Source organism: Lepidochelys kempii, chromosome 7 (genome assembly GCF_965140285.1).
Source record: "Lepidochelys kempii isolate rLepKem1 chromosome 7, rLepKem1.hap1, whole genome shotgun sequence".
NCBI classification, from domain to species: Eukaryota; Metazoa; Chordata; order Testudines; family Cheloniidae; genus Lepidochelys; species Lepidochelys kempii.
The window spans coordinates 90,077,515-90,097,491 of NC_136386.1; the positions used below are offsets into that span (position 1 = coordinate 90,077,515).

Consider the following 19,977-nt stretch of genomic DNA (forward strand, 5'->3'; position numbering starts at 1 on the left):
TAGTATGTAAGTAAAAAGGCAGAAAATCCTTAATTTAGCATAGCAAAAAGCCATGATTGATGGAGGGTCATCAACATTTGTGATGAACTTCAGGCAATCTAAGTATCAGCAACATAAAAATGTTTGCCAAACGAAAAATAAAAGATTTTGCTGAAGAAATAAATCTGATTATTAAGCTTACAAAGGAAAATGTAAAGGAAACTATGAATAAAAACTATCAAATGGTCTGTGAAATATGTACACTAATTCAAAATATTTTACAAAACCAGCCATAAAAAGTTAGTAGAAAAAAACCCTAAAAAAACAACAGTACAAACATGTACAATAGCCTTATTGCATTTAATGTTTATGACAAAATTAATTTTTTTTCTGCTACAAATTCATTAGTTGGTACCTCAAACAACTACTTCAGTAACAGAGAAAAAAACAGTATCCTCATTCAAACCACTCTTTCCTTATAACTAAGGCAAAAGCAAACAATTTCCTCACAGAATTGAACTTGTACAACTCACAGCCCCACCCTCACAATGCTAACATTTATTTTCTCTTTTAAATTCAACTAGAAGAATAGGTGACACCCGTTCTTCCAAATGAAAATCTTCTGCAGTGTTTTTTGGACTGTATTGTGCTTAATAAAGCTTCATATGAAAGCAGATGTTCAAAGGATACGGTTTAATATTTTATGTAACAAATATTGTATTACCAGTAACATATTACTTTAAAAAGTAGTTTCTGGTGTGGAAGTTTGTAAACATCCACCGATCCATGCTACAGCTAGAAAGAGGCCAGGAAACAATACTCATTCCTAATTTCCAGCACAAATTAGAAACAATACTTGAACACAGATCTTCTCTATCATGTATTGAGTCACACTGAAAATTGGGTGTTTTGGTCTGTATTTCAACTATCTTCTGCTTCAACAATTGGCAACTGTAAAGTTGTGGGCAGGGTAGGAAGAATCCTATTGCATGAGTAGTCTCAGACAACCAAAACTCCAGTTAAGAGACAAAAAATTAATTTCTGATAGACAACTGTTAATCCTTCATTTTCATCCTGGATGAAAAGACTAGAGTCTGATCTGCTGGCCTCTTGCCTCCACTTCCTAGTGAACATGACCAACCTGCAAAACAAATAGGCGCTTGCTGGGTTTGCTATTATACAGTTTTTTCAGCTACTTATGGTGTTGCCCCCTCCCGTCTTGGGAACAATGGGATAGCTCGTTTCTGCTCCCAACCTCCCTGCAACCACAGGCCTGGGAAAGGGCAGAAGAGAAGCCTGCCAGAGCTGCCCCCCAAAGGAGAGATGACCCCGACCCCACCCCTACCCTCGAACTGCAGGAGGAGCAGAACTGATGTGGGGACTGGGAGTGGGATGTGGAAGCTGGGAGTGGGATGTGGAAGCTGAATTAATTGCTGGCCTGGAGGGTTGGGGGGTAGGGGACACAATTAATTAGAATTTTGGGGAGAAGCTGGAAGCTCTGCACCATTAGGCAGTCAGTGAGAGCTCCAACCCAGGGGCCAAAGTTACTTTATTCAATACATTTACAAGAGTTGGCAACACTTACTGTCACACACATTGGAGGTGGGCAGAGGGGATTCCAAAAAAAAAAAAAATCAAGAGACAGACCAAAACACACAATGATAATCTTTTTTTAAAAATGTATGATTGGGGGGGGGGGGAGAATCTGACTCGATTTTTGAACTATTGGGCTTGGCAATACTATAGCTGAATTCCATATGGACTTTGGGAAGAGTTCACATTAATTAATATGTATATGCCTTCTCAAAGCACAGGATCCTGTACAGCAGTTCTTTCGTAGAGATTACATGAAACTATGGCAAAATTAAGGCCAGTTTTCATTTTCAGTCTCAGGTGTTAGTCATGTTAGTCAGTCAGTGCAACCAGGGTTTTTAATTGTAGGTCAGATCAGATCAGCAGTTTGCCCTTAAAAGAGAGAGAGACAACAAATATAGAACTCAATTTTAACTAACAACCTATGTAGAGAAATCACTCAGACTAGGACTATGGTGATTTAAAAATAAACCAAGACCATATTTAAGATGCAGCATTTCTTGTTACTTAGCTACAAATTATGTACAGTATGTAAATCTTAAACTATCTTAGATAAAACCAAAAACATGTAATTCAATGGCTATCCATAAAAACTCACTGTCTGGCCACCATGGCAAAATGGCAAATTATGGTCAAGGTTAAGATTTTGTCACAGATAGGTTTACTAAAAGTCAAGGATAAGTCATAGGCAATAATACAGACTAACACGGCTGCTACTTTGAAACCAGGCAATAAAGAAAAATTCACGGAAGCCTGTCCCTGACTTTTACTAAAAATATCCATGATAAAATGGAAAGGTACTAGGCAGATGCCAAGTAGCAGGGAGTTCCAGCTCCCCCACCTGAGGCAGGGAACTGCGGGGTTCCCCACTGCTGCTGGTGGGGGCCGGGGAGCTGCGGGGGTCTCCCCGGCTACCAGTGGAGGCCAGCGAACTCCAGGGGTCCCCCATGGCACCAGAGCTGAGGGGTACCCAAGGGTGTACCTATTACAACACTGTTGTCCCCTGTTATGGTTTAAAAACATAATTCAGTGATACAATGTAGATGGATCTTAACCATGTGTTTATAATTTAAATTTAGCTTAAGCACATACATATAGGAACAAAACATTTCATTTCAAGTATTAAATTACTTCTACTTCTATGTCTCTATTTTCATGTCTCTTGATAGAGCAAGGAAACTGCTACTGGTATTTAATTTTGAATGTGTGATTCATGCAATTGCTTATGCAAAAGTACTTAAAAACCTAGAAACCCTGTTTTCTTTCTTCGGGTGGATGAAAATTAGACCACTAATGATATATCTTAGTTATATGTTCCTTAACATATTTAGTCTTCTTATGTCAATATTTACATCTTGATATTTAAAATGCAATAAAATTAAACACACGCACTGCCAGTCCTGACAACGATAAAACTCCTACTAACTTCAACGGAAGCAGGTTCAGACCCAAAATTTTCTACTGCTGAGTACAATACTCATGACAATTTGAAGACCTACAGAGATTCATAATTTATTTTGTTTCTCCATGTAAAGTCCAATACAGAGAAAGGTAGTCTAGATTTTAATTTCACATTTTCTATCCAAATTCACTTAAGTGTCTTCTGGCCGAAGGCTGAGTAACATTTCTGTGAAGTTTTGTAGATCCCAATCCACCTTTGATTATGCAAAATCACTGCAGTCTTACTTTCTATTCCAGCTCAGCATTTAACCATATGCACACACAACACTTTGCCTCAAAAGTGTGTAATATTCACAGAAGAAATTAGTGTTTTCAATGTGCTTAATATTTCTACATGTCATGTGTTAAACAAGTTTTTTTTAAATTTGGAAGAAAATTTTAGACAATTGCACTTCCATGAAGGAAATAAATGGCCATTATGTCTGCCCCATGAGAGCAGTTAAATGATTTTCAAGGCCATAATCTAAATTGCCTGAAGGAAATAGAGCTTGTTCACTGAGCAGTCACAAAATCTGGGAAGCATTTCTTGTTTTAAGTATTAGTAGCAACATATTGTAAAGGTTACTGAGACAGTATATATGTATGAGATTTACACAAATAAAAAAAAGATACAGAAAACAGGATTTCAGACATGTTACTCATATCAACTATAGCACTGTTCTAGAAATTCTGATATTTTAATGAAACCATACAGAGATTAGCATTTCAAAATGAAGTTCTTCTATCCCTCACACATGTTTATTTTCTAACATCTGGTTGCCTACTTTTTCTTTTATCTTCTGTTTTACATAAAGGTATTGGAGTTGTCACCCAGGACTGTGAAAGAAATATTACATTTCTTCCTACAATATTTATAGAAGTATACATTAGCAACCTGTCAACTCCAGTTACTGATTCCATGGCATATGTTGTGTAGGGTTCTTCTCAACCATCATCCCTCTTTCAAATAATTACTTCATTATCTGCCATACGAAGAACTAAAGACTTTCTTTTTTCTGCAGCAGTAGTTTTTAGTCAGTGATGGTGTAACTGGTGTATTTTGAATACTTCACATTAAAGTCACCCAAAAGCTCTAGTGACAGCTAAACCAGAGATTTGCAATGTACAGTTGCAGACTACAGTTTAAAGTACAGTATAAAATACTACTAGATCTCACTCACTTGTCTCCCTACTGGCCTAGAAAGTAGGTTACATTCAAATAATTCCAGACTTAAAAAATGAAAAATACTCTTGGGACATAAAAAAAGAATGATACTTATCCTATTTCCATAAAATTGTTATAAACATACTCAAAACACAGAGCATTTCATTAAATGTCAATCAGCAGGTGGCTCAAATATTCTACAACTCTCAGTAATGAAAAATAGCTATTTTCCCTTATGTGCATTTGTAAATTTAAATACAATGCTTCTGAAGATTTATAAATGCTGTACCCTATAAACTGACACAGAAGCAACTGCTCTGTCCATAACCTTTACTGATTTAATATTTAAACCTGATAGACTCTAGTTACCCTATACCTGACTCCCGGCCTGTTTAAAAACACAATGTATAATTAGGGATCTTTGGAACATAATAGGTCTGATTTTCTCTTCACTGATGAGGCAGCAGTAACTTCACTGAAGCTTAGGGTTCCCACCCTCCAGGATTGGCCTGGAGTCTCCAAGAATTAAAGATTAATCTTTAATTTAAAATGTCATGTGAAGAAATCTCCAGGAATATATCCAACCAAAACTGGCAACCCTACTGAAGCTAAGTCAGAGATAGTACAAAATTCAGAAATTGTTCATGAAATCTGCATACTTACAGTAACTGGGCTTGCTTTTTCCTTTCCTATATTTTAAAAATTGGAAGTTTACACCATCTGTAAAAGAAAATTAACACAAGGTTTTATTTGAACAGTTCAATGGTAATATTTCCTCTAAATTATTCTAAAATAGACTGTCTAAAATATGAAGTTTTTAGTACTCTAAATAATATTACCATTATAGAAAGCAATATCCCAATATTTTTTTGCAATATTTCATCTGTCTTCCACATTATGATTTTCCATGACTAGGGCTATGATTTTGTCACGGAGGTCACGGAATCCGTGACTTCAGCCTTGGTGACTGGGAGCTGCAGGGTCCCGCCACCTCCTGCAGTAGCAGAGAGCTGTAAGGTACTCCCGACTGGGAGGCAGTGGGCCCCCAAGCTCCCAGGCACCTGGACAGCGGGGGTACCCCAGCAGCTCCCTGGCCGCCGCCATGGGGTGAGGGATACCCTGGCAGCTCCCCACTGCAGTGGCAGCAGGGGGATTCCCACAGCTCCCCACCACTGGGGAGGGGGTAGGGGGACTTTGCAGCTTCCCTCTGCCACTAGGGGCAGGGAATCCTGGAGCTCTGAGTCCCCACGGGTGGTGGGGGCCCCGGAGTGCCAAGCCCCCCCACAGCTGCCCTGTCCCTTGCACCAAAATAGTCTTAGTTCAAGTAAGACTATCCTATAAATAGGGCCCTTATGGAGGGCCCTTCATTTTTATTTTATTTTATTTTATTTTTCCCAGGAATTTATTAGTGTTTATTACCACAAGAACAAAAACAGGTGAAAATCAGTGCAAAAAACTACTGTTAATTTTTCTAGGTAAACATCAGGGTTTATTTTGGTGAACCGAAAGACAGGGGGAAAAGTATTCAGTAGATTAATGCTTTGAACTCCGAACATCAATGTGGTTTGCCGCAGAACTAGAACAGAACTCAAAACACAATTCCACCTCTAAGTTTAAGAAAACAATATCTCTCTAATCCCCAAATAAAACTTTTCATCTGAATAAACAGTTTACTGCATCCGATGAAGTGAGCTGTAGCTCACGAAAGCTCATGCTCAAATAAATTGGTTAGTCTCTAAGGTGCCACAAGTACTCCTTTTCTTTTTGCGAATACAGACTAACACGGCTGTTACTCTGAAACCAGTTTACTGTTGTAGACTTAGAACTAATTGCCTTTAAATGTTTACGTTTAATAATTAAGCCGCACCATTTGCAGCACATGCACTCAACTTCATCCTTTTCTCCTGTTTTTGTTTTTTCAAACTTTCAAATACCGTACGACTTTGTGTTCTGAAACATATTCTGATACAGATTTTCATTCTCTTCCCATTTTAATGGGTCAGATCTTTAAACCGTTATCTGCAAACAGCTTGAAATGTGTATGTGGTGGGTATGAGATTCATCAGTACATTCAGATGCGCACGCGCTACAGAGCTCACATGCGTGCCTGTTTATTGTGTACATCTTCTAGACTAATACATAGCCTTCCTTCAACAGGCAGCTTTGCATAAACACACAGACTAATGTATGATTGTAATACATATATCTCATGCAATGTATTCCGGTTTCTTAATAAAACAAGTTTTTTTTTATATATTTGAATGATTAAAAAGTAGGGTGAAAATCAGAAAAAAATGAAAAATACCTTTTGTAAAACCTGGGAATTTTTTGGTAAAAATCGGTTTAAACTGAAATTCAAGGGTCTTACCTATAAATTAAAGATGTGACCTTTGGTCCAGGTAATATTTCACAATCTATCAAAACACAACTGGCTATGTACAGTGCCACACAGCTCCAATTTATTTTACTCTGCCTCTGCAAATTACTAATTGCTCCAAAGCCTGTGACCATACAGCCCTTTCTGAATTGTGTAACATTATACATCTCCATGTTGCTCTCAACATTTAAAAAAACTTACTGAAAGAGATGATCTGAGCTGGATTAGAAACTAAAAAGCTGCTTAAATCCTTTACTTACTGGATACACATGCACAGACATTTGAATAACGATTTAATCAACTAATGGAGGTACGATATTCGAAAGAGTATATTGGTAAGTGGACAAGGTTTACACATCAAAGTAGTTAAAAACCCTGTAAATCCTGAGGGAATTGGAAGAGAGGAAGATGCCAAGCTATATTATCCCCCTCTTATCTGTTGAACACATATGTAGCCCCAAATAAATTCTAACACTGAACAGGGAACTAAAAATCTGTGGTTGGTGGATGCTGCAGCTTCATGAATATTAGCTGGAATAAAATCCAAATTAGTGTGATTGTTAATGAAAGTAAGGTGATAAAGTCTGAGAGTTTTGGCTGCACTCTGGCCTGGTGAAGATGCCTATACAAGCTTGCTGGCATTTGCTTCTGCTGAAAGAAGTCCTGAAAGTTTCTGAAGCCACAGCTCCATCACATTTGGGGAAGGCAGGGAGAAAGAAGCATGTTAAAAAGATGACACAGAAATATAGTACGATGACAGACAACAATGTAGAGCACAGCAATTTATATACCATGCACTTGTAGTTTTGATTTTTGATTAATGAAGCAGCAGTGGTAATAGGGTATAACTGAGGGACTGTCTACACTTAAAATGTTGCAGTATAGATACTACCTATGCCAATGAGAGGGATTTTCCCATCGGTATAGGTAATCCACCTCCCTGCCTACATGGGGACTGAGGTCATCTTAACTATGCTGCTCAGAGTGTGGATTTTTCACACCCCTGACCAATGTAGTTAAACCAATTGAAGTTTCTACTGCAGACCAGGCCTGAGATACAGGGATATTCCTAAACCAACTGTCAGCAATAAAGACTGGTAAAAATGTTGAAAAGAGAAGTTGAGACATGCCAAATAACCTATTTTCTTCACGTATATAGAAGCAGAGCCTCCTCAGATTCATCAATACAGTGCAGGAACCTGTTTTGGGGTTTGTTTTTTCAGATGATTGACATCAGTACTGTACACCTTAGTGTACAGAACCCAGAATGGAAGCATTTTTATATAATTCATCCTAGTACAGTTAAAGCATGGAAAAAAATTAGACAAATTGAGGTTCATTTAAAACAGTGTGTTCCAAAGTATGGGGAGTACAAAGGACTATCAAAAGGGGTGTTGCTGGGACTCCACTGTGCTCCAGTCTCAGCTGTCTTTTTTAACATTCGTCTTCACTTGTTATGGTAGCAAAGAAAACCTTGCCACCCAACCGCAGGTAACCGATGCGGTGATGTCTGCCTGAAACAACAGCTCTTAGTGAACAGCCCCAGTCATTTCAGTGGATGCTAATTCAGATGCCAATGATGATACTTCAAAATGTCAACTTTGTGAACAATTTTGTTCACTGAAACCTGTAAAAACAAGAAGCAGCATCACAATACGAGTATCTACACAATCTACTCTGAGTGACTGTTAATTTTGCCTTGGCCTTCAATACCACATGGTAGGGATGAAGGGAGATGTGTCTGGTTTCATTTTCCTGAAGGAGGCCTCAATTTTCAAAAGGCGGCAAACACTGACTGAAGCCATGCATGATTTATAATTCCAGAAACGAAAGGGTGAGAAAAATATTTTTAAAAACTCTAAGCTTAAAGAATCTGTTAGAAAGATAAAAATCCACATGGAAGGTTATACAAATTGTCAGAAAGACCCTTGTAACTATTAAAACCTGCCATGTAAATAATACTGACATTTTGAAATACTAAGAGAAAAAATGCTCTGGCCTTTTTTGGAACTTATACAACATAGTTTAAAAGTGTTATATTTGTTGCGTTCTGTCCATTCTGTACAGCACAAATACTTAAATGATTTTTTTTAAAGCAAGTGCAGTATTAGCTGACCTAAAATGACATGTCAGTTCAATCTTCAATTTAGTTTTACAAATACCTACATTCACAAGTTCTTACTATGGGAATACTCAAAAGCCCATCAGAAATCCTGATTAAACATGGATGTTATTTTAGGTGGTACAATAAGAGCAAAAAAATTTGCTTTGAGATGTGGATATATTTTATAGCATCAAGGGCAAAAATAAAGCAACTTCAAACATGTTTTTTTTTTTTAAGTGTTCCAGGCTGAATTATTCTTCAAAAACCAAGTTATAAACCCATATGGGGTCTAAGACAGATATGCTGACTGACTAATATATACAGAACAATAGATAATACTCCGTAGAACCTCAGATATGAACACCTTGGGAATGGAGGTTTTAACTTTAAAATGTTGGTAATTCTCAACAAAATGTTATGGTTGTTCTTTCAAAAGTTTACAAATTAACATTAGCTTAATATAGCTTTGAAGCTTTACTGTGAAGAAAAATGCTGCTTTTAACCATCTTAATTTAAATGAAACAAGCACAAAAACAGTTTCCTTACCTTGTCAAATCTTTTTTTTTTTTAAAACTTTCCTTTTATTTTCTTTAGTAGTTTATGCTTAACAAAATTCTGTACTGTATACGCTTTTTCTTTTTTCCCTGCTGCTGCCTGATCGCATACTTCTGGTCACAGGCGCCATCTTTCCTTGGCGCCGGTGGGTGCTCGGGCCCCCTCCCTGTCCCCACCCTGACTTCACCCCATCCCTGGCCCTATTGGACCCCTCCACAAATCCCCGCCCCAGCCTCGCCTCTTCCCCGAGAGTGCTGCGGTCCTCCCCTTCCCCCCTCCCGCCCTGTTTTGAGGTGCAAGTGCTGGGCGGGGGAGGGGGAGGAGAAGCAGGCCGGCGGTGTGCTCAGGGGAGAAGGCGGAGCGGAGGTAGAGGTGAGCTGGGGTGAGGGGGCAGGACGGGGAGCTGCCGGTGGGCGCAGAGCATCCACCAATTTTTCCCCATGGAAATCGGTGCCTATGCTTCTGGTTGACAGGTCAGTTGGTAACTCAGAGGTTCTATTATACTTCAGTTGCAAGAGAAAAGCATTTCTGAGACACAACTATTAAATTTAAAAATGATCACATGCATTAAGAATTTGCACTTTTACTGTTCCAAGCTAAAAAAAACAAAACAAAAAAAACACCACACCTTCAGTTTCTTTTTTTGGTTCAGGATGAGTCAAGTGTAAATGAATAAAAAGTGATGATTACAGTGTGTGAACTATACTAGACCAGTCACTGCATTTATAGATCTAATGCAATTTATGCTGTCAAGCTTACATACAAGATTGCTAAAAGTGACAATGCACGAGGTAAGCCTTGATAGACACTACCAACCCAGCAGCACACTGTATCAGTGGCTGCAACAGAACAGATAGCACATCTCACTGACCTCTGCCTATGATGAGTAGGATCAGGCGGCCTTCTTACCTTCTAACAGTCATGATGGAATTTTTAAGAGATGCAATGTGAGCTGTAATGATACCCACCTTCCTCTTCCATTCAAATTAGTAAAATGGGGGAGTGTAACAGTTTGGAACCATTACAAGATTCTGGGAAAGGGGACCACTGTCAGACCAATCCACCCTTCTCTTGCCACCAGAGGATGACATATGTAGGGAGAGAGAAGGCATGTACAATATCAGCCCAAGTCCAATGAGATTCCATGAAACACTCTAATCTGAGATGGGTTTGAGACGGTGGCTGAAGGACTGTATCAGCACTCATAAAAACCACACTGTTTGCCTAATGGCGGTTCTATTTGAGAGACTCAAGTTTGATTACCAATAGCAGTCTCTTCTTGCCTACTCCATTAAGACCAGGGAGTGCTGCACAGGCTAAGTATCTTCATCTTAAAACAAAAAAAATTACTGATATTTTTGAAGTGCTGTGGTTACAAGTAACACCTAAAATTACTATAGCTGGTAGAGAAAACTGAACAGAGAAAGCATTTCTTTCATTACTTAGCACTTTGTGGATTCAGTTTCCTGTTTGCATAAGATTTGCACCCAGCAAGAAGAAAGAGAAACATTTTAAAATTAGGGAACTGTGATCAAAGTTGTTGAAATTCTCATTATCCACCAAACTGCCAAGTCTTTTTTGGATTCCACCCAACATTTAGTCTACATAACCTCTCGGACAAAGTTTATAGTACACTAGTATTTCCTTTCCTTATATTTAAATTTGTTGAATTTTCAGTCTCTGAATGCCCTCTTGTTCACATATTATGAGAGGGTAAATAAGAATGCTTGATTTCATACCATTCATGATTCAGATGGCAATTTTTTCTGATCACCACAAGGCCGTGATTCTTAATGGGTCAGCTTGCTAGGAATTTAACAATGTTTCAGGTTTCATTTTAGAGAACAGCCTATTGGGTGATTAAATCTGTGGCCTTACTGGTCCAAAATGACAATTGCTGTGTGATTAAAATCTTGATGTCCTAGTGAGATGACAGAGCTTGTAGTTTGGGAAAATCAAGTAAATGACTCTCTTTTAAAATAATGTATAAGAAACTTGTAAATTAGAATACCCTACATTTGGCATCAAAAACAAAGCAGACAAAGTAGAGGGATCATGGCGCAATAGGCAAACACTCAGACCAGATCAACTCTTTTAAGCCTAACTTTAGGTTTACCAGTCTTGATAAATCTCACTATTTTTCTTTCCTTTTTATATCCTCTCCCGTTCCGCCCTTATTCTGTAACACAATAACATCCATAAAAAAATGTTATTTCTGCCAGTACACAGGAATATTGTTCAGTTTTTTATTGTAGTTTTCTGCTTGTTTCATCCTATGAAAACCAACTGCTGTTACAAACCAGCAGCTTCTATCTTTTCCAGCCTACTAAACGCCAAATTTTAAGAAGATCATCATCTTGGTTACTTGCCTTATTAAAATATGCATTCCAGATAAAAGTACAAAATATTAAATATGGACACACATGTAACCAACAGACTGGTACTGTGGGCTCACAACTAAATAATTTACTTTAATTGGAGAAGTGAGTCCCAAGGTGAGGGCTCATAAACTCTCCTGCCAGTTAATTGACCTTGAGGCTTATCTAAAAGCAACTGTTATAAATGCAATATTTGTTCTTAAATAATGTAGATTTTAAAAAGTATACTTGTTTCATGTAATCCGAAACAGCAAAAATTTCTCCCTCCTATGAATTATTCAAGAAAGCCAAGGTGGTAAAAGACTGTTGAACATTAATTGTTTGCAGTGTACAAGACAAACTCTGTGCTGCTCAAAAGCTCTCTCTTTCACCAACAGAAGTTGGTCCAATGAAAGATACTACCTCACACATCCTCTCTCTCTGTTGAACATTAAGTCACTTCTCAGACGATTCTCCAGGTCTTCTTACCAATTAATTATTAAACCTCTTACAAAGAAGAACACACATTAGTTTAATAATTAAATCAGAGTGGCTGAGAGAAAAGTTTCTTTAGAAATCTCCCAATAGCAACGTGGAAAGACAAAAGAATTTTCAGCTGCCTTTTTGAAACCGATTGTTTGAAAATGAGTGAAATACTTAGGCATGTGCACAAAATGGAACAGAGATTTGCAATCTCTTGAGTCAGTGGTTTCTATTGACAACATGAATGTAGCAGCTCTGCGACCACTGCTAAACTCCTTCACAAAGTTTCACATGAAAATAGTGATAATATATGTCCCGCAAATCAGGGGCCTCTCTCAGAGCTATTATTCCAGGCTGCACAGATTCAGGCATACCATACTGAATCAATTTTACACTCTTCACATTTTTAAAGGTTATTTTCACAGCTCTGAGGACAACAGACTGAATTTTTTTTTTCCCAAAGAAAACTCAGGGCTTCCCTACATGGGGATTTACAAGAAAATTAATCCCAATTAACTAAGGCATTGTCTATACTAAAGGGAAAAGTCAATCTAAGCTATGCAATTTGAGTCACGTGACTAGCGTAACTCAAATCGATGTAGCTAAGATCTACTTACCATGGGGTCCGCACTATGCGACGTCGATGGGAGACACTCTCCAATCGACTCCCCGTACTCTTCTCGATCAGGTGGAGTACAGGAGTAGACGGGAAAGAAATCAGTGGTCGATTTAGCGGGTCTTCACTAGACCTTCTAAATTGACCGCCGCAGCATCTATCACCACAGCACTGATCCTCCAGTAAGTGTAGACAAGCCCTAAAGATATGAATTAAAAGTGGATTAGTTAAACTGCATTAAATCCCTGTGTGGACACTCAAGGTATGTCTACACTTAAAATGCTACAGCCGCACTGCTGTAGCGCTTCAGTGTAGACACTACCTATGATGATGGGAAGAATTCAGCTGTCGGCACAGATAATCCACCTCCCCGAGAGGTGGTAGCTAGGTCAACAGAATTTTTCCAGCAATCTAGAACTGTCTACACCGGAGTTTAGGTTGGTATAGCTATGTCTCCCAGGGGGTGTGGATTTTTCACTCTCCTGAGACAAACAGAAATGCTGATGTAAGTATCTAATGCAGACAAGGCCTCATTCAGAACTGATATGGTCTTGATTTGGTTTAGCTTAATTCTCTTTCAAAGTGAAGTAAGCTAAATTTAATTTACGTCATTTTAATTCTGAAGGAGAACACCCACACTGGGATTTAGTGCAGTTTAACTAATTCACTTTTAATTCACACCTTTAGTTAATTTGGATTAATTTTCCAAAGCATCCTTGTGTAGAGAACCCTAGGTTCTGGGACACAAGACAGCAGCTTCAAAAAATAGCAGTGGTTCCACAAAATTCTAATTCAACCACTTAACTGGGAAGTGAATTCTGAATATTCGCTACAAACCCACTTGAATAAATATACTGTAAGAATAATATTCCAACTGGTCTTCACAATTAGTGCATGTTCTAAAACATTCTCTCACCTGAGTTGGCAAGCTGACTTTTAATTGTACTTGTGATGTTCACTCTACTTCCAATAAACAACACCAAAATGAGTTTAAGTTAGACTGTGCCTAATTGCATGAATGGGTGACCAAGAGAGGGTGGAGGACACAAGAATCCTCCCTCTCCATACTCCTGGAAAGGGAACAAGACAATAAGCAAGGACCAGGGAATTCTAGCACTGACAGAGCTGGTAAAATCTTGGAATTGCCATTTTGCAGGGAATTTCTATGTTTTGAAATTTGTTTTCATTCTGATTTGAGACAAACCCAAATATTTTTGAAATTTTCGGCCTAATGGAAAATCCAAAAAAAAAATTCACTTTCTGCTGTTTCAATTTTTGTTTTGGAATTTTATGTTTTTTCTTCATTTTTAATTATTTTTTACATTATTTCATGACATGTCAGTAGAAATTCTGAAATGAAAATTTTCCAAAATGAAAATAAAAATTGGTTTCAAAGTATTTTCCCTGTCCACAGGCACTGTTGCCAAAACTGATTTTTTTTTTTTTTAAAGTGTTTAGAATGAAAAAGGCCTTTGTAAAAACATTTCCAAGCAGCTCGACAAACAGGGGTAATAGCAATCCTGGAGGTTTGTGGAACAGGAACACAACGTAGATGGTTCAGAGGAGGAGTGATGAAGGAGTGCACAGTACTTTATGTAGAGGTACAACAGATGCCACCACTGACTGCTCAGAGGGACTGAGGGAAAATGCCTCCAAGAGTCTCTACTGCCGGGATGAAACCCTTTCACAAACACATACCCCTCTTTATCTATGTGGCTTTATGCCTTAGCCTGCAATCTACCCAGAACACGGAATAGATCATTGATTAAAATTACTATACTCTTGCAGGGCAGTAAGAAATTACCAAAGAGGGAGGGATCAGAGCTCGTGAGAAAGCTTAGCAAATGGAGAAATAAAAAGGAAGAGCTACAAAGTTTTTAATTTCCTACAGACTTTTTCGTTCAGAATGTATGTGAGCTTCCTATATTTGAAACTATTGCAAAGGTAATAATTTTATATTGGCCAATGAAACACTCCATAGTGTCACACAAAATTTTATATTCCTAGAAGCCAGAAGTATTAACCAACACATTTATTTAGCAATGAAAAATCATCTTTGCCTCTTATCGATTTAGCAAGTCTTCTCTAAAAGTCTTATATATTCTGAACACAAACTGAAGTTTAAAGTTTACAGCATCATCAAATTTACTATAAGAATTCTGTGTAGTTAATTTCCATTATATTCCATTTCTATTTCAACTCATTGTAATACTGGAACACCTGCTTAAAATGTGTATAAAATGACTGTCAACCCCATATGCAATAGGTCTAAAAGTTATAAAATATATATATATATATAAGAAAAGCATCACACTTGTTTTCTATTTCCTGAAGACAAAGGTCTTATCAGGGTGCTACCAAGCATTCTGGGCTAAATCTGATTATGTAGGTCCAAAGAAAAGATACTAGCTTCTTCCACAGCTTTCCTATTATGCTATGGTTTAGGTGCTATTTTAAATCCTTCTAATATCTCCTGTTGCTGCATCATGAGCAGCCCATTGCCATGTTGTCTGCTTCAGGCTACACAATATCCTTCACCTAGGTGTGGTGTTTTCACTTGTACTTGTGACAACAAAAAAATGTTTTTGACTTCACTGTTGGGCTTTCACCCTCTGCTTTATTTTAAGGATGATGTCTGTATGCCATACTTGGTAGAACAAGCTATGTTAAGTCCTTAAAAACAAAACAGACAAACAAACCAACCAACCTAGAAGGGAGATTACTTTTTATGGTAACAACTTAGCCTTTCAAAGGCTCTACTCCAGTGTTGACTCTTCTCTTTCCCTTATCAGATGGAACAGTCTACCTCACTTGGATTGAGAAGAAAAATTGTCGAGCAGCTTCTAATTTTTTTTCTCCTCCTTAAATGTTTAAGGAAACTTTATCTTCAGCAAACAACCTTAAAACTTGCATTCCTAACACTGTGTTCAGTTTTCTGATTATTGTTTTAAGGTCTCTGTGGGATTTCAGCAACAATGATGTTATCTGCATCTCTGAAATGACTCAGGTACTTTCTACTGCAAAAACCTTGAATGGAATGAAAAAAATTTCAGTTCCACCTACCTATTTGTTCTAAAAAAAGGCTTCTGGGTAGCAGTCCCTCCCTGTTTCAGAACGTATTGCTCATGGTATTAAAAGCCAGATTCACTGGTATACAGTTAAGATTCTCTGAGGAATGAATCATTAAACTGTTCATGCTTTGGTTCATTTCTCATTGAGCCTTACATAAGCTACCTAACAGACCTAAGGAGAAAAGGAACTGTGCTGTAAAAATTAGCTAGCATTCAAAACAATGTTAGCTATTTCAGAAAAAAGAACAGGATTACTTGTGGCACCTTAGAGACGAACACATTTATTTGAGCATAAATAAAAAATAAAATAAAATAAATGTATTCGTCTCTAAGGTGCCACAAGTACTCCTGTTCTTTTTGCAGATACAGAGTAACATGGCTGCTACTCTGAAACCAGCTATTTCAGAACTTATTTTTCCAACTTATCTTTGTCATTTTTTGTTTTTGACTTCAGCTCTAGCTTAAAACCTATACCTCAGACTTTTTTCCCTTGACTCAGGCCCACAAGCTGAAACATTGTAAGCTAAAAGGTCGATTGACATTTAAAAAACACCTTATGCTGAAAGGCTCCGAAAATCAAGATGGATCAAAGCAGTGCAAAATTATCGTGCAAAAGAAGCAACGGAATAATTTAGACAGCTTTCTGACAGAACAACAGTCTCAACAGTCTAGTACTGAAATTCTCTGTGAACCATACAAGCCCTTTTTCTTCTTTTCAAAGAACGTTTTAAAAATGACTGGAATTGTTCATCTGAAATAAGTTTTATCATTATAAATAAATTATGGCCTCATTCACCAATTATCTCATAGACTGCTGCAGTAAGCTTTATAATCACTCAAACCAAACTACACTGACTGGATCACTAATGTGCTGATGCTCAATTATTTCTGTGAAGAATGCTACAGAACATTAAACATTAACAACAGTCTAAGCCTACATTACCTTTCTCCAAAATAAATCTAATTCAACACTGTTGAAGTTTAAATAATCTTGAATTACTGGATCATTTCCCCTCCACTTACCTTCTTCTCTAATGACTGAAATAGAGCTAAGTTATGACATATTTTGGCACAATATACTATTAACTCAATAAACACAATTTACTCAATAAAATAAATGTGCTGAAATTCTATTTTCTTTGATACAATGTTAAACCTGTAGTGCACTTCTCAGGAAAATAATGTGTGATCACTTTAAAATCCCATACAGGACACTGGCAGCACAGAGAGTTTACTAAGAAGTTTGTGTTTTACAGGATTCTGATTTATTGTTTAAGAACTGCCAGAAGAATGCTTATCCTACTAGCTCCTATTCTCCTGCAGTGGACCACCTGAAACAGACTCCCTCCTAACCATGAATCCACATCCTCTCCAGCTATTATACTGTTTAATTATTGGAAGCCCTTAGGATAATATGAAGATAAAAATAAACTTACTTTATTGCAATTCTCTTCCGGGATGTAAGGTTTAATAGGACAAAAATCTCTTCATTGCCTGCAGCAGCCCCAACTTCTCTAATCGCTCTGAGTCACTTTGCTATTTCCTTCCATTCAAGTTTGACTCTGGTTTATTTATATTAGAAAGCGTATACAGAGCTGTGTAGGGTGCTAAAAGATGCAACAAAGCTACTATCGACCACATAGGCAAGGAATATTAAAGTGGTATTAGCCTCAATTTAATGAAGCTTGGTCTACATTACAAAGATAGTTAGATCGATATTAGCTGTCTTATGTCAACTTATGTCAGTGGCTACACTACAGCCTTGCTCCCGCCAATTTAAGTGCCCTACTACACAGACAAAATAAATCCACCTCCATGAGAGGTGTAGAGCTTATGTTGGCGTAGGTAAGGCAACAGACACTGAGGGCATGGCTACACTTGCAGATGTAGAGCGCTGTGAGTTAAATCAGCCCTTGGAGAGTACAGTAGGGAAAGTGCTGCAGTGTGTCCACACTGTCAGATTCAAGCACACTGGCGTGGCCACATTAGCAGTTCTTGCAACGCCACAGAGAGCAGTGCATTGTGGTAGCTATCCCAGCATGCAAGTGGTTGCAATGTGCTTTTCAAATCGGGGGGTGGGGGGTGGAGTGTGACAGGGAGTATGTTGTGTGTATGCAGGGGGGGAGAGTGGGTTTTTGGGGGGCTGAGATTGTGTCAGCATGATGTCTTGTAAGTTCAGACAGCAGCAGACCCCCCCCCCACTCCCGCCTCTCTCTCTCTCTCTCACACTCACAGCAAGCAACATTCCACACTAATGGTTGCTTTGTCCCAGAGCAGATAAGCATGCCAGCTGTCAGAAACGGAGCTTTGAAAGGGCCTATCCGCATTCCTGCAGCCGATTCCAAAACAATGACAAGAGTGGCCACTTGACTTAAGGGGATTATGGGACGTTTCTGGAGGCCGATCAGAGCACAGTAATGCAACACCTCGTTCACACTGATGCTGGGGCATTTCAGCCAAGGCGCAGCAAGCGTTATGCTTCTCGTGGAGGTGGATTACCAGGAGCGCTCCAGCTGCAGCGTCCAGGGGCTCTAAGTGCCTTGCCAGCGTGGACGGGTCGTGAGTTAGGGTGGGGCTGCTTTAATGCACTCTAACTTGCAAGTGTAACGAAGCCCTTAGTTACTTAAACTGGCTGTTGGCTAAAATTGTTGTCAATTTCAGGGAGAGCTGGAACCCTGAAAATGACAAGAAAGGCTGATAGGTTCCCTGCTGTGAACCCCACACCTAGCTCACAGCTCAGGCTGTCACCCTGGGATGGGTGAGGGGCTCCAGCTAGAGCCCAGCTGCCTCCTGGGCTCTGGGCCCTCTCCGGCACTCCAGACGGGGACCGGGGTCAGGGGCCTGCCCTGCTTCACATGGTTCCTGGAATCAGCAGCATGTCCCCCCCTCCAGCTCCTACTCATAGGAGCATCCGGGGGCTCTGCAAGCTGCCACTACCCCTGCCAAGCACCACCCCCGCAGCTCCCATTGGCCAGGAACCACAGCCAATGGGAGCTACAGGTGCAGCACCTACAGACAGGGCAGTGTGCAGAGCTGCCTGGGCATGCCTCCACGTAGGAGCTGGGTGGGGGGGACATGAGCTGCTTCTGGGAGCTGCTTGAGGTAAGCACGGCCTGGAACCTGCATCCCTGCACCAGCCCTGATCCCCCTCCTGCCTTCCGATACCCTCGGTCCCAGCCCAGAGCACCCTCCTGCACCCACACCCCCAGCTGGAGCCCTCACCCCCTGCCGCATCCCAACCCCCAATTTCATGAGCATTCATGGTCCGCCATACAATTTCCATACCCAGATGTGGCCCTCAGGCCAAAAGGTTTGCCCAGCGCTGATCTAGATGCTTGATCATAATAGAAGATTTTAACCTAACAAACTCTTAACTACTAGTATTTAGAAAGGTAGATTATGTCCTCTTCTTTTTTGAAGGAAAAATAGGACATTAATTTGTTGTAGCACAGAAGGTTGCAATCAAGAAGAAAAGTTATCTTTTAAATTTAAAAGAAAGGGAGAACTAAATTTAACTAGAACCTATATAGTGTAGATATTTTTAATGAAACAGCCCACAAACAATGAGAGAAGAGTTTCGTGAAGGAAATCTAAAACTGCAGAAACCTTATCTCAGGCCTGGTCTTCACTTAAAAATTAGATCGACCTAGCCACGTTGCTCAGGGCTGTGAAAAATGTTATGCCCTGCATGCCATGGTTAAGTCTACCTAACTCCTAAATTAGGCACAGCTACATCAACAGAAGGATTCTTCCCTAGGGAATTTTTAGTGCATACCACTCACTTGTACATGGACAATACATTACAGTGCTTTAGCCGTAAGGCACGTTATCCCACCAAGTAGACATGCCTTTAGAAAGACAATGAAGGAGGATTATTTGGTCTTGGGAGATCTCTGAATTTCTGTAAATTAATGTAAAGAAGAAAAAATGCATATTTTGGGGGAACCTTTCAGCCTCCGAGTCTTGAGTCCCTATTCAAAATTTTTCTTAATTATTAGTTTGTTATTAAATGAGATACTTCATGTGTAGTTAAAATGTGGTTTGATATTTTCTCTAGCGCATTTTTTTTTCCTGAAAACATGAAGTAGTCTGAGAAACATATTCATTCTCAAGCCATGGAAAAAAGGTACAAAATATCAAATTATGCCCTTCAGCCCTGAGAACAGATTGCTCTGGTAATGGCCATATTTATTTGCCACTAAGCCTAAATCCAAATATTGCTTGGTGCCTGAAAGAC

At 39.0% G+C, this 19,977-nt stretch overlaps 1 protein-coding gene across 33 annotated transcripts in view; it reads right to left on the minus strand.

The window, feature by feature from the left end:
• The window catches only part of SGMS1 (sphingomyelin synthase 1), a 203,360-nt gene that overhangs the window by 50,498 nt on the left and 132,885 nt on the right, over nt 1-19,977 (minus strand). For 18 of the 33 annotated variants that reach the window (XM_073353735.2, XM_073353729.2, XM_073353727.2 and 15 more), the window contains 2 exons: nt 4,841-4,897; nt 1,565-1,944 (listed from right to left, as the gene is read on the minus strand). The exons of 1 other annotated variant lie outside the window; for it this stretch is intronic. The gene's annotated coding sequence lies outside the window, so the exon portion shown is untranslated. Of the gene's footprint in view, nt 1-1,564; nt 1,945-4,840; nt 4,898-12,670; nt 12,869-19,977 lie in introns of all 33 variants that reach the window. 14 more of the 33 variants (XM_073353732.2, XM_073353716.2, XM_073353717.2 and 11 more) reach the window with 3 other exon arrangements.